The 9,217-nt window shown below is 37.1% G+C and overlaps 1 pseudogene; it reads left to right on the top strand.

The window, feature by feature from the left end:
- Positions 1 to 1,539: 1,539 nt before the first annotated feature.
- Positions 1,540 to 5,644, top strand: LOC120784002 (annotated as a pseudogene).
- Positions 5,645 to 9,217: the final 3,573 nt, after the last annotated feature.

The following is a 9,217-nucleotide window of genomic DNA, read 5'->3' as shown; positions in this document are numbered from 1 at the left end:
TTGCCTTACTCACCGTAGTGACAAACAGAGATTTAGTGTTGTCCTGTATAGATAAGAGGTTGTTACTAGACTGTTGCCACTAGTTTGATAAGCAGATCAGGGATGGTGGATGTGAAAAGATAGCTGTCCCTGGGCTGGTTTCGTAAAAAGGATGGTTATGAGAATATGTACTTGAGGTGTTTAACTAGTGTTTTAAATATGTTGAAAGTATGTCAGAGATGTTTTCTTACCACTGATTGACTCCAAAATTTTCATTATCGATGAACATCTGCAGTCAACACAAACAAAAAATGACCACTATAAGCTTCGTGAAGGTAGTAATTTATTGGAGACCGCTTGTATTGGTCTGCAAAAGGGAAACTGTACCTTTTTGGCAACTGAAAAACAAGGTAGAAAGTAGTGGTGGAAAATAACTATATACATTTACTCAAGTACTATACTTAAGTGCAGTTTTGGGGTCCTTGTGGCTTACTTGAGTAATTTAAGTTTTTGCTACTATGTACTTCACCTCATCTACATTTCAGAGAGAGGTATTGTCCTTTTTACGTCACTACATTTATTTTACAGCTATAGTTACTGGTCACTTTTCACATCAAGATTTTACACACTAAACAAATGATCAGTTTCTAAAATACGATGCATCGTTTCACATTAAACTACCCAATAATTTTAAGAAGCAGTTAAAATAAGCTCTACCTCAACCAACTACAGCGGTAAAGTTGTACTTACTGTAAATCTTAATGCATTTATTGTAATAATAATAATAATAATAAAAAACCTGTGATGAAGTATTATTCAACTGTGTAGTAAATGATCTGAATGGGATGTCAGTGTTCCCTGTGCCATTAGAAGAGGCTACACTGCCACCCAGTGACAGAGCAGTGTAAGAGCTTGAGTGTGATAAAATATCTCAGTTTCATGAAGGGCAATTGAAGAATGACTCAGCAGGTAGAGGTTCAGTCATCTTGCTTGTGCACTTCAACAAGTCAGGAGACTTGTCTTTATTTTTACTTTTATTTGCAATGAAATATTCTCTAATCACCCAATGACCATTCAAGCTCACTCTAAGTACTTGTTGAAAATATGCTATAGGGCACTACATCGATTATTAGCTAAAAACTGGCTGTTGCTCTTTTGCTCTACTCATTCTGAAAATGTCTAAAAATCATAAATGATACCAGGAAAATAGACCAAATAATATATAACAATAATAAATCTTTGGCTCTGGGTTTGTTAATCTATGTCTCTTTGTCATTTGATGTCAAAACTTAATTTATTACTCACTCATAGGATTATGAATAGTGAGAATATAAAAATAATAAAAGGTAAGGTAAGGTAAGGCTCACTCTTTGTGTGAGTTAAATTTCAGTTTAATTAAATGTACAAAACAAGTGTCAGAACACTAGAGTAAAACAGATTTAATCAATAATCAGAGCAGAGTTTGAGATGAAAGATAGATGCCTATCAGCACAGGCCATTGTCTGGGAAAAGGAAAACGTCACCTGTTTGTTTGTTTTGATGCGGAAAGGATGAGCAAAAATGAGGAACCCAGGTACAAAAGCATGTGTATGTGACATTCATTTACTGGTCACGACTTGGATGTCCTGACATGCATCTCTAGGTAAAAGTAATCTTTTCTTTTCTTTCACTCCTGTAACTTAACAGTCTCTTTGAAAGAGACATGAAAAAAAGGGTCAATAGAGTTTGCAAGTGAAAAGAAGCATCATTTAATCAACCCAAGCAAACAATTTTCACTCATTCATTTGTTATTTGTATAATGTGGTTATACTGTCTTTTAGGTTTTAACCCTAATCTTCTGTTTGGGGTCCTGGACAGCGCAGCCCCTCTTTATCAGCTCAAAAACCTACTTAACATTGTCTCATCAACTTGATATTTCTAATTAATACCAAATATATGTGATTTTATTACAAAGGATAGCATATGAACATTTCTTTCTCTGTAAATGACTTTGTCGCAAACAAAAGCAATTTACATTTGTTCAGTTATATCCCATAGAGTCTGTGCATTTTTTAACATTGTAAAAGAGTGTATTCAAGCTAAAATGGGGTGTTTTGGAGTCGCTCTTTAACTGGAACGGGGCAGGAAAAAGGGTACAGGCATAGATTCGCATCCAGGTGCAGGTGGCTGGAACACAAAGCCACACGAGCAACATTGACAATGTGGCAGCGAGCAGCTGGGAAATACGCTGACTGGGGAGTGAGGAACAGGTGAGCAGGTAGATGTGGGTCAGTTAAGGGGGATTGGCAAGAAAGTCTGAGGGCATCTGGTGGATGGATGGGAAATGGCAAGGGCTGGAAAACTCCATGGAAATGCAAGCAGCTAAGGAAGGTTAGAGTTAAAACTGTTAAAACAGCTAACCTCTGCTAAGACAAAACAGATATTAAACTTACCGTCATGTTTTGTTCAGGAAAGGAACACAGTTTCTTAAAGCGTAGTGCACATTACAATACCACACTTGGAACAATGTATGACTTCACATCTTTGATGCACTATGGTAAAGAAGCCTTCTCTAATGGCAATGGGTCCACCATCATCACTAATCTACCGGCGTAACAAGATGTAATTGGTCAGCGTCTGGTAACGAGTCCTAATGACGTTCCGTTGCTCCAAAAGCTTTATAACTGCAGTAAGTAGTTATTTTATCAAGCAATCCCACTAATTGCACAATGTTATTTGTTGTCCATATGATGAAGAATTGTGTTTTTGTGTTCCTCTCAGCATTTGCCATCCCCGCTCTGATGTCTTTGCGGATGAGAGAGTGTGTGATATGACTCTCTGTGCTGCAGAAAATACCAGCCGGAAGAGAGTCGACAGCACAAAAGTTGGGCCGTTCTCTGACCACAGCAGCCTGAGTTCACAGGGAGGTCTGAGCCTGATTTTAGTTTTTGTTTTAATTTTCTTGTTTACGTTGACAGAAACACCATTCTCTCCTCAAATCATTTCCCTTTAATGATATTGCATTATACCCTTTTATTCTTTATTATCCCCATCATAGTGTTCATTTATACCTTGCTCTAACTGCTCTCTCTGTGTTCCCATGGACAGAAGCATTGTGATGGATTTACTATAATGAGCCAGTGAAAATGCTAATTGGTAGCTGTTGCAACTGATATACAACAATGTTGCATTTTCATTATGTTTACAGAGAACCGCACAAAATCTTCTCATGGAAATGGCACAACAGCAAATCAAAACGGTGAGTTTTCTGTAAAACACTATTACAGTATTTGGCTTAGAGTTTCCGCAACTATGCTATAAACTGCAGTTTCTCATCAGTTGGGATTTGCAAGGTTATTTTTGCACAAAAATTGATCTTTAGCTGTAAACTGTGTCTAGTTGGAGTCTCTCTCATGCACTGCAGCACAGGCTTCTGGAAAAGAGGGGGATGGTGCCAAAATGCGGAGCAGGAGAATGAATCCAAAGAGACAGCTTCAGTGCCTTCAGTTCTTTTATTTTCACAGAGGGAGTGACAAAGACCAACTCAACATCTGGCTCAGAGAGCAATGACAGGGAAGCTACGGAAACCACCTACCTGATGGGACAGATCACAGGGGAAATGTAAATACATAGTGAATAGCTGTATCCACTAAACATGACCATTTGAAAGTGGTGACATCGAACAGCCAAATCCAGTGTGTAAATCATTTCCAGCAGAGTACTTGACATGTAGGATTGGATTTTAAAATATAAACAGACCAAAGGCAAATCAGCTCCATAATCTGACGAACATTCCTGTCAAGTTGTCTTTCTACTCCAATATTTGTTAATGTGATTGATAAAAATGTAAGTGTACACAGATTGATTGCTTGAGCATTTTATATATATTATAATATTATTAGATGCATTTCCCTATGCTGCATGTTCTTTTACATTAGATAATTTTGCTTCGAAGCCCTTCCAGTGGGAGCATGACTTTGTATGTGCACTTACTGCAAACTACGGTGTATTTGCCAGGTCCTCCAACATCTCATTGGCTGCTCCAGCACAGAAGTGTTGGCACAAGCTTACTGAGCCCACGGTTCTTAGCCAGACAGCACTAGGGGCTCCAGCTCCTGCTACACCTCGTCTCTGACCATGTGCGTGGAAACAGGTGACTGGCTCACTGCTGGACCAGAGTCACAACATCGAGCAGCGGACGTCAAAGCAGATAAGCATCACAACCGATTCAAAGAGAGCGTTAGCTGGAGGTGATTGAGCAGCACTGATATCAGACAAACATACAAAACATTATTCGATATGTCTTGAGAAAACGTTCTGTATGTGTGGTCATATTGAGAGTGCAAATCATGTGTTTCCCTAATTCCTAATGAGAGACATTTCACTACTGGGATAGTAGTGAAGTCCCACCTTCCACCCGGGAAGCTGGGACATCTTATCAATGACACCAACGTAGAGTCGTACTATGCTGGTCCAAACCTCGACTACAGGACATTCTGGTCCTTTGATGCATTTCCGTCAGGAAACTTAATAAAAGGAGGCAGTATCTTCTTTCTCCTCAACTTTGATGGTACGTGTTACAGTAGTTCAAAAACCCGACTTTCCCTTTAATCTTCCTTTAAGCAATTTTGACTTAGATAAACTATATATTTTATGCATCCGCTTGTTCACATTTTTAAGGCTGCACAATTACATCTAATCGAAAAATATCTTTATTTTTACACGAATCAGTGTAACTTAGCCTGAAAATTAGTAGCTTTGCAAAATCTGTGATCCTGGTGAATAAAATACTGTAAATTTCTGTAATTTAAATATGAAACAATTTGTTATATTTTAATTTACAGATTTATCAAATCTACGATTTGAAATGTTCAGACATTCCTAAGCCTTAGATATGGTCCAACTTGAGCCCTGTTACTCTGATGAAGACAAATGACATGGGAACCAGACTGAACCAACTGTAAGATGACAGAACAATAGCAAGAACGAAAGATAAATGCAAATGAAATGCATTGAAAGATCACAGGGGACTGTATGCCCAAGAATGTGGAAACGCCTGTATTACAAAACCACTGCATATATTTTCTGACAGGGTGGGAAACAATACAACCATCTTTCTTCGATTGTTCATATCATCATTTGCAGTCAGATAAGTTTGTACTTTGTATCAATGGCAGCTACTGTAAAGTATTTACTGAAAACACTCAGTACATAGCTGTGTTCGGCTGTGTTGTTGATATCAGACGAGGTCAATTATTATAACTAGGGCTGCAACTGATTAATATTTTTATTATCAATTAATCTGTTACTTATTTTTTATATTAATCAGTTAAGCTGACTACATTATAAAATGTCAAAAATATATATAAAAATATCTCATTACAATTCAAATTGTATTTTCTATCAGAATAGTTGTCCAAAACAAAATATATTCAATTAACAATAATATAAAAGCAGCAGATCATGACATCTGAGAAGCTGGAACAAGCAAATCTTTGGTATTTGTGCTTGATTAAAAAAAAAATTAACGCTTAAGTAATAACTAATTGTATTATAATCATTCTGTTGTTATTTCCCCAGTCTTCCTACAGGAACCATGTTTCCCATGCTGACAGCCTCAGTGGCCCTGGTGGCAGGAAAACCTGCCCCTGACACCCTGAAAATGTCAGCTATGCACTACAGATAGAGAAGTTGGTATATTTCTACTGTAGAGAAATGTTCTGTGAGCTGAAGGTTTAATCCTACACCCCTGACCGAGATTTCCCCCTTTACTGATCACCGATTCGAACAGAAGAATTTACTCCACAGTACTAGTGCAAAGTGTGAATACACTCATGCACTTTCTGTCTCCTTTATGGAAAATAATATTTCTCAATAGGATAAATAGTTTGTCAACCATTCTTTGCCATTTAATGAGTTTTAATTTTCATACCACAAATTTGCCCGTAAACTACTTTTAAAGAAAAACGCTCTGGCTGTTTTACTCGTAAAGACACTAACATCTAGAATTCTTGGAGATTTACAGATTTAGATGTTTGAAAAGAGCTTTAAAAAATTCCTTCCAAACTAATTTTTTTATGATGCTGCAATGCAAATACGATGTTCTTTGAAATGTAACCTTCTTCTTGGAAGCAAGTAATTTTGTCCATTAAAATGCATGGAACACATGTTGCATTTCTCTCTCTCTCTCTCTCTCTCTCTCTCTCTCTCTCTCTCTCTGCCAGTCTTGCCAATAATAATAAATGTCACTGAACCACGCTTGTCACAATGCTGTCTTGTGCCAAGCATAACTTTGCTCTCAGAGAAGCCAAACTAACAAGTTGAGTACGTCTGTACGTGTACATTCCGTAGGTCGAGATTCATACATTTCCATTGAAAAATGCTAAGGTGACGTACGAATGATGATATACGAGTTCTAAATAAGAGGCACAGATACAGATACAGAAAACAGATCAGTTTTCTAAATTATAACGTGAAAAGTTTATTGTTAAAGCAAGATGTTTTTCACATTATAGCAAGATTTTTTCAAGTTATTACGACATACAAACTTATAACATTATAACAAGAAACTTCTCTTGTTATAACAATTTATTATTTATATCATTAAAACATTTCATGTTTCACATAATAATGTGATAACTTAGCCTGTATTGTTATAACACATGTTTGAATGAGGAGATGGTGTGCGGAGTTGAGGAATATGGCCCATTTACACTATGTGATTAAGTTCTACTTATTGCTTGGGTTGAGACATGGCGAGATTCTGCTGTTGTTGAGCATGGTGGCTGATATTGTGCCAGTTCACAACCTCAGTAACTATCACGGGGCGTCTACCTCCACCCGAGACCCGATTATAAAGTGAAACATTTCCCATTATTGTTATAACAAGACAATGTTCTTGTTATAGAAAATTTTCTTGTTATAACATGGCAAGTTTGTATGTTTTAATAATGTGAAAATATCTTGTTGTAACGTGAAAAACATTTTGATATAACAATAAACATTTCATGTTAAAAAGTGGTACTGATCCATTTTTATTTTTCTAGTGTGGCAGCAATACGCTGCCGTAAATCACTGTGTTGACACTACAATACAGTTTTCACAGAGAATTTTGTATTGTGGACTTTTTAAAAATTTGATGCTTTTCCCTTAAAACAAAAACAATAAATACCAATATTTTTGAAAATTAAAAAACAAATATAATTAGCTTTGTCTATTTTAAATATATAACAACCAAAGAAAAAAATAAAACAATGTACTGCTACAATGCATTAAGTGTCTGATTATGTGTCTCCCTGGTCTACAGGATTCAAGAAAAATTTTGAGAAATTAACTCAGAGTTCAAGTACAACATATAATGCTCCATATGACTACTTATCAGTGATGCACGACGGCAAACATTTCTTTTCTAAAAACTCTGGAAACACAATTGCCACTAAGCTATGCCAGTACCAGGGCAAAATTGACCAGCGAATGGAAATGAGCCCCATTGATATGTATAAGCTGAATCGCCTTTATGACTGCAGTAAGTTGTGACTGCTCTCATGATGCTGTTCTAAATTACTTAAGAAGACATGTCTGAATTGTGCATTATTATGATGTAAATTTTTTCTGTGTGACAGAAGGCACATCGGTTTCTTTTATGGAGTATTGTAGCATCTCCAGTGTTGATATCTGTGGGATGAGCTTCTGTGAAAACGGCTTGGCCAACGGTTGGAAGAGAATGAGTGTTGCTGCTGGTGGGCCTTTCACTGACCACACCGACCTGAACAAGACGGGGGGGGGGGGCAAAGCCTGATTCTAGACAGTATTACAAACAACTTTCTGAAGATCTGTCTAACAAACTAGACAAGTTTAACAGCTGCTACATCAAATTACTAACATCATCAACACTGCTGGCACGGCATCAGGTGAGGAGGGAGACTCAGCTTGGCTGGAGACAAAAAGGATGAAGCCAACTGGAAGTATCATGTCCAGTGTCTCCAGCTCTACTATTACCATAGTGGGAGCCAATCAGATCAGCTGAATTGCTCTGAATGTATTTTTCAACCTTACCTAATTATATTTTTTGTTAGGAAATATCAAGAAATGGAGATTCTTTCATCCCTCATTCAGCAGGACTTCTATCCTTCTTCTTAATGTTTTCTGTAATTGATGAATCCCAGTTGTTACATGGAATCAGAAAAAAAAAAAAAAATCACCTGCTCTTCAGTGTTTTGGGTGTGTAAAGTTTGCTAACCATAAGTGTGCTAAAAAATTTTCTCCAAAAATGTGTAAGAGGTTTCAGTGAAATTATTTTTATTCCCTTTTTTTTACCTTATTTTTTGCTGGTACTTTAATTTTGTCCTAAAATCCAACAGCATTAAAGTTCAATGAAATATATAATGTGAAACGTGTAACAAGTCATTCAACATAGAAAAAGGAAACATAAGACAACAATATATAATCAAAAGACAGCCCAGCGCCAAAGTTCGCTATGAGGTAGCGATGTAAGGAAAACTTCCCTCCTCTATGCACACTCTACTCCCATTGTGTTCACAAAAAGGAATTTAGGTGGGTCTACATCTATAAGGAGTTTTCATGTTAAGTTAAAATTGTTAATTCTTTTTTAGTTCCTCTTGGAAGAAAATATAGTCCGATCTCTATCATCTATTCATTAGCTTTTTTCCCCCAGTTTCCATCAAGGCAGTGTATATCCAAATCACTTTTAAGCCACAGCAGCAAGGGGAAGGCTTGCCATGATATTTTGTACTGACACCCAAGAGGATGAACCAAAAACAACTTTGGTGATGTTCTGACTTTTCCTCTTGTGCCACCATGACATTCGTGTTACCCACAGAATGAATTGTAAGATATCTGTTGAACTCCGGACCTTTTTTCTAAGTGCCATCATCAGGTCAAATCTTAGTCAGAAATACTTTAGTTTGTAACCAAATACCTGCAAAACTAATGACATTTCCATCAGCCTCAGTTGTGCACTGTGTTGTGTGTTAATCAGACAATATTAGCATGCTAGCATGCTAAACTAAGATTGTGAACATATTAAAACACGATACCTGCTAAACATCAGCGTGCTAGCACTGTCATTGTGAGCCGGTTAGCATGCTGATGCAGTGCGTATGTACAGCCTCACAGAGCTACTAACGCGGCTGTTGACTCTTACTCTTGTTTTAATCTGCAAGGGGTCCCCAGTATAAACAACCTTCATTTAGACATCATCTCAATAACTTTGATCAATGAAAAAACCTCAACCACGAGA

Source organism: Xiphias gladius, chromosome 22, assembly GCF_016859285.1.
Source record: "Xiphias gladius isolate SHS-SW01 ecotype Sanya breed wild chromosome 22, ASM1685928v1, whole genome shotgun sequence".
NCBI classification, from domain to species: Eukaryota; Metazoa; Chordata; class Actinopteri; order Istiophoriformes; family Xiphiidae; genus Xiphias; species Xiphias gladius.
Note: the sequence above shows the minus strand (reverse complement) of the source record. Positions and strands in the feature narration are given on the sequence as shown.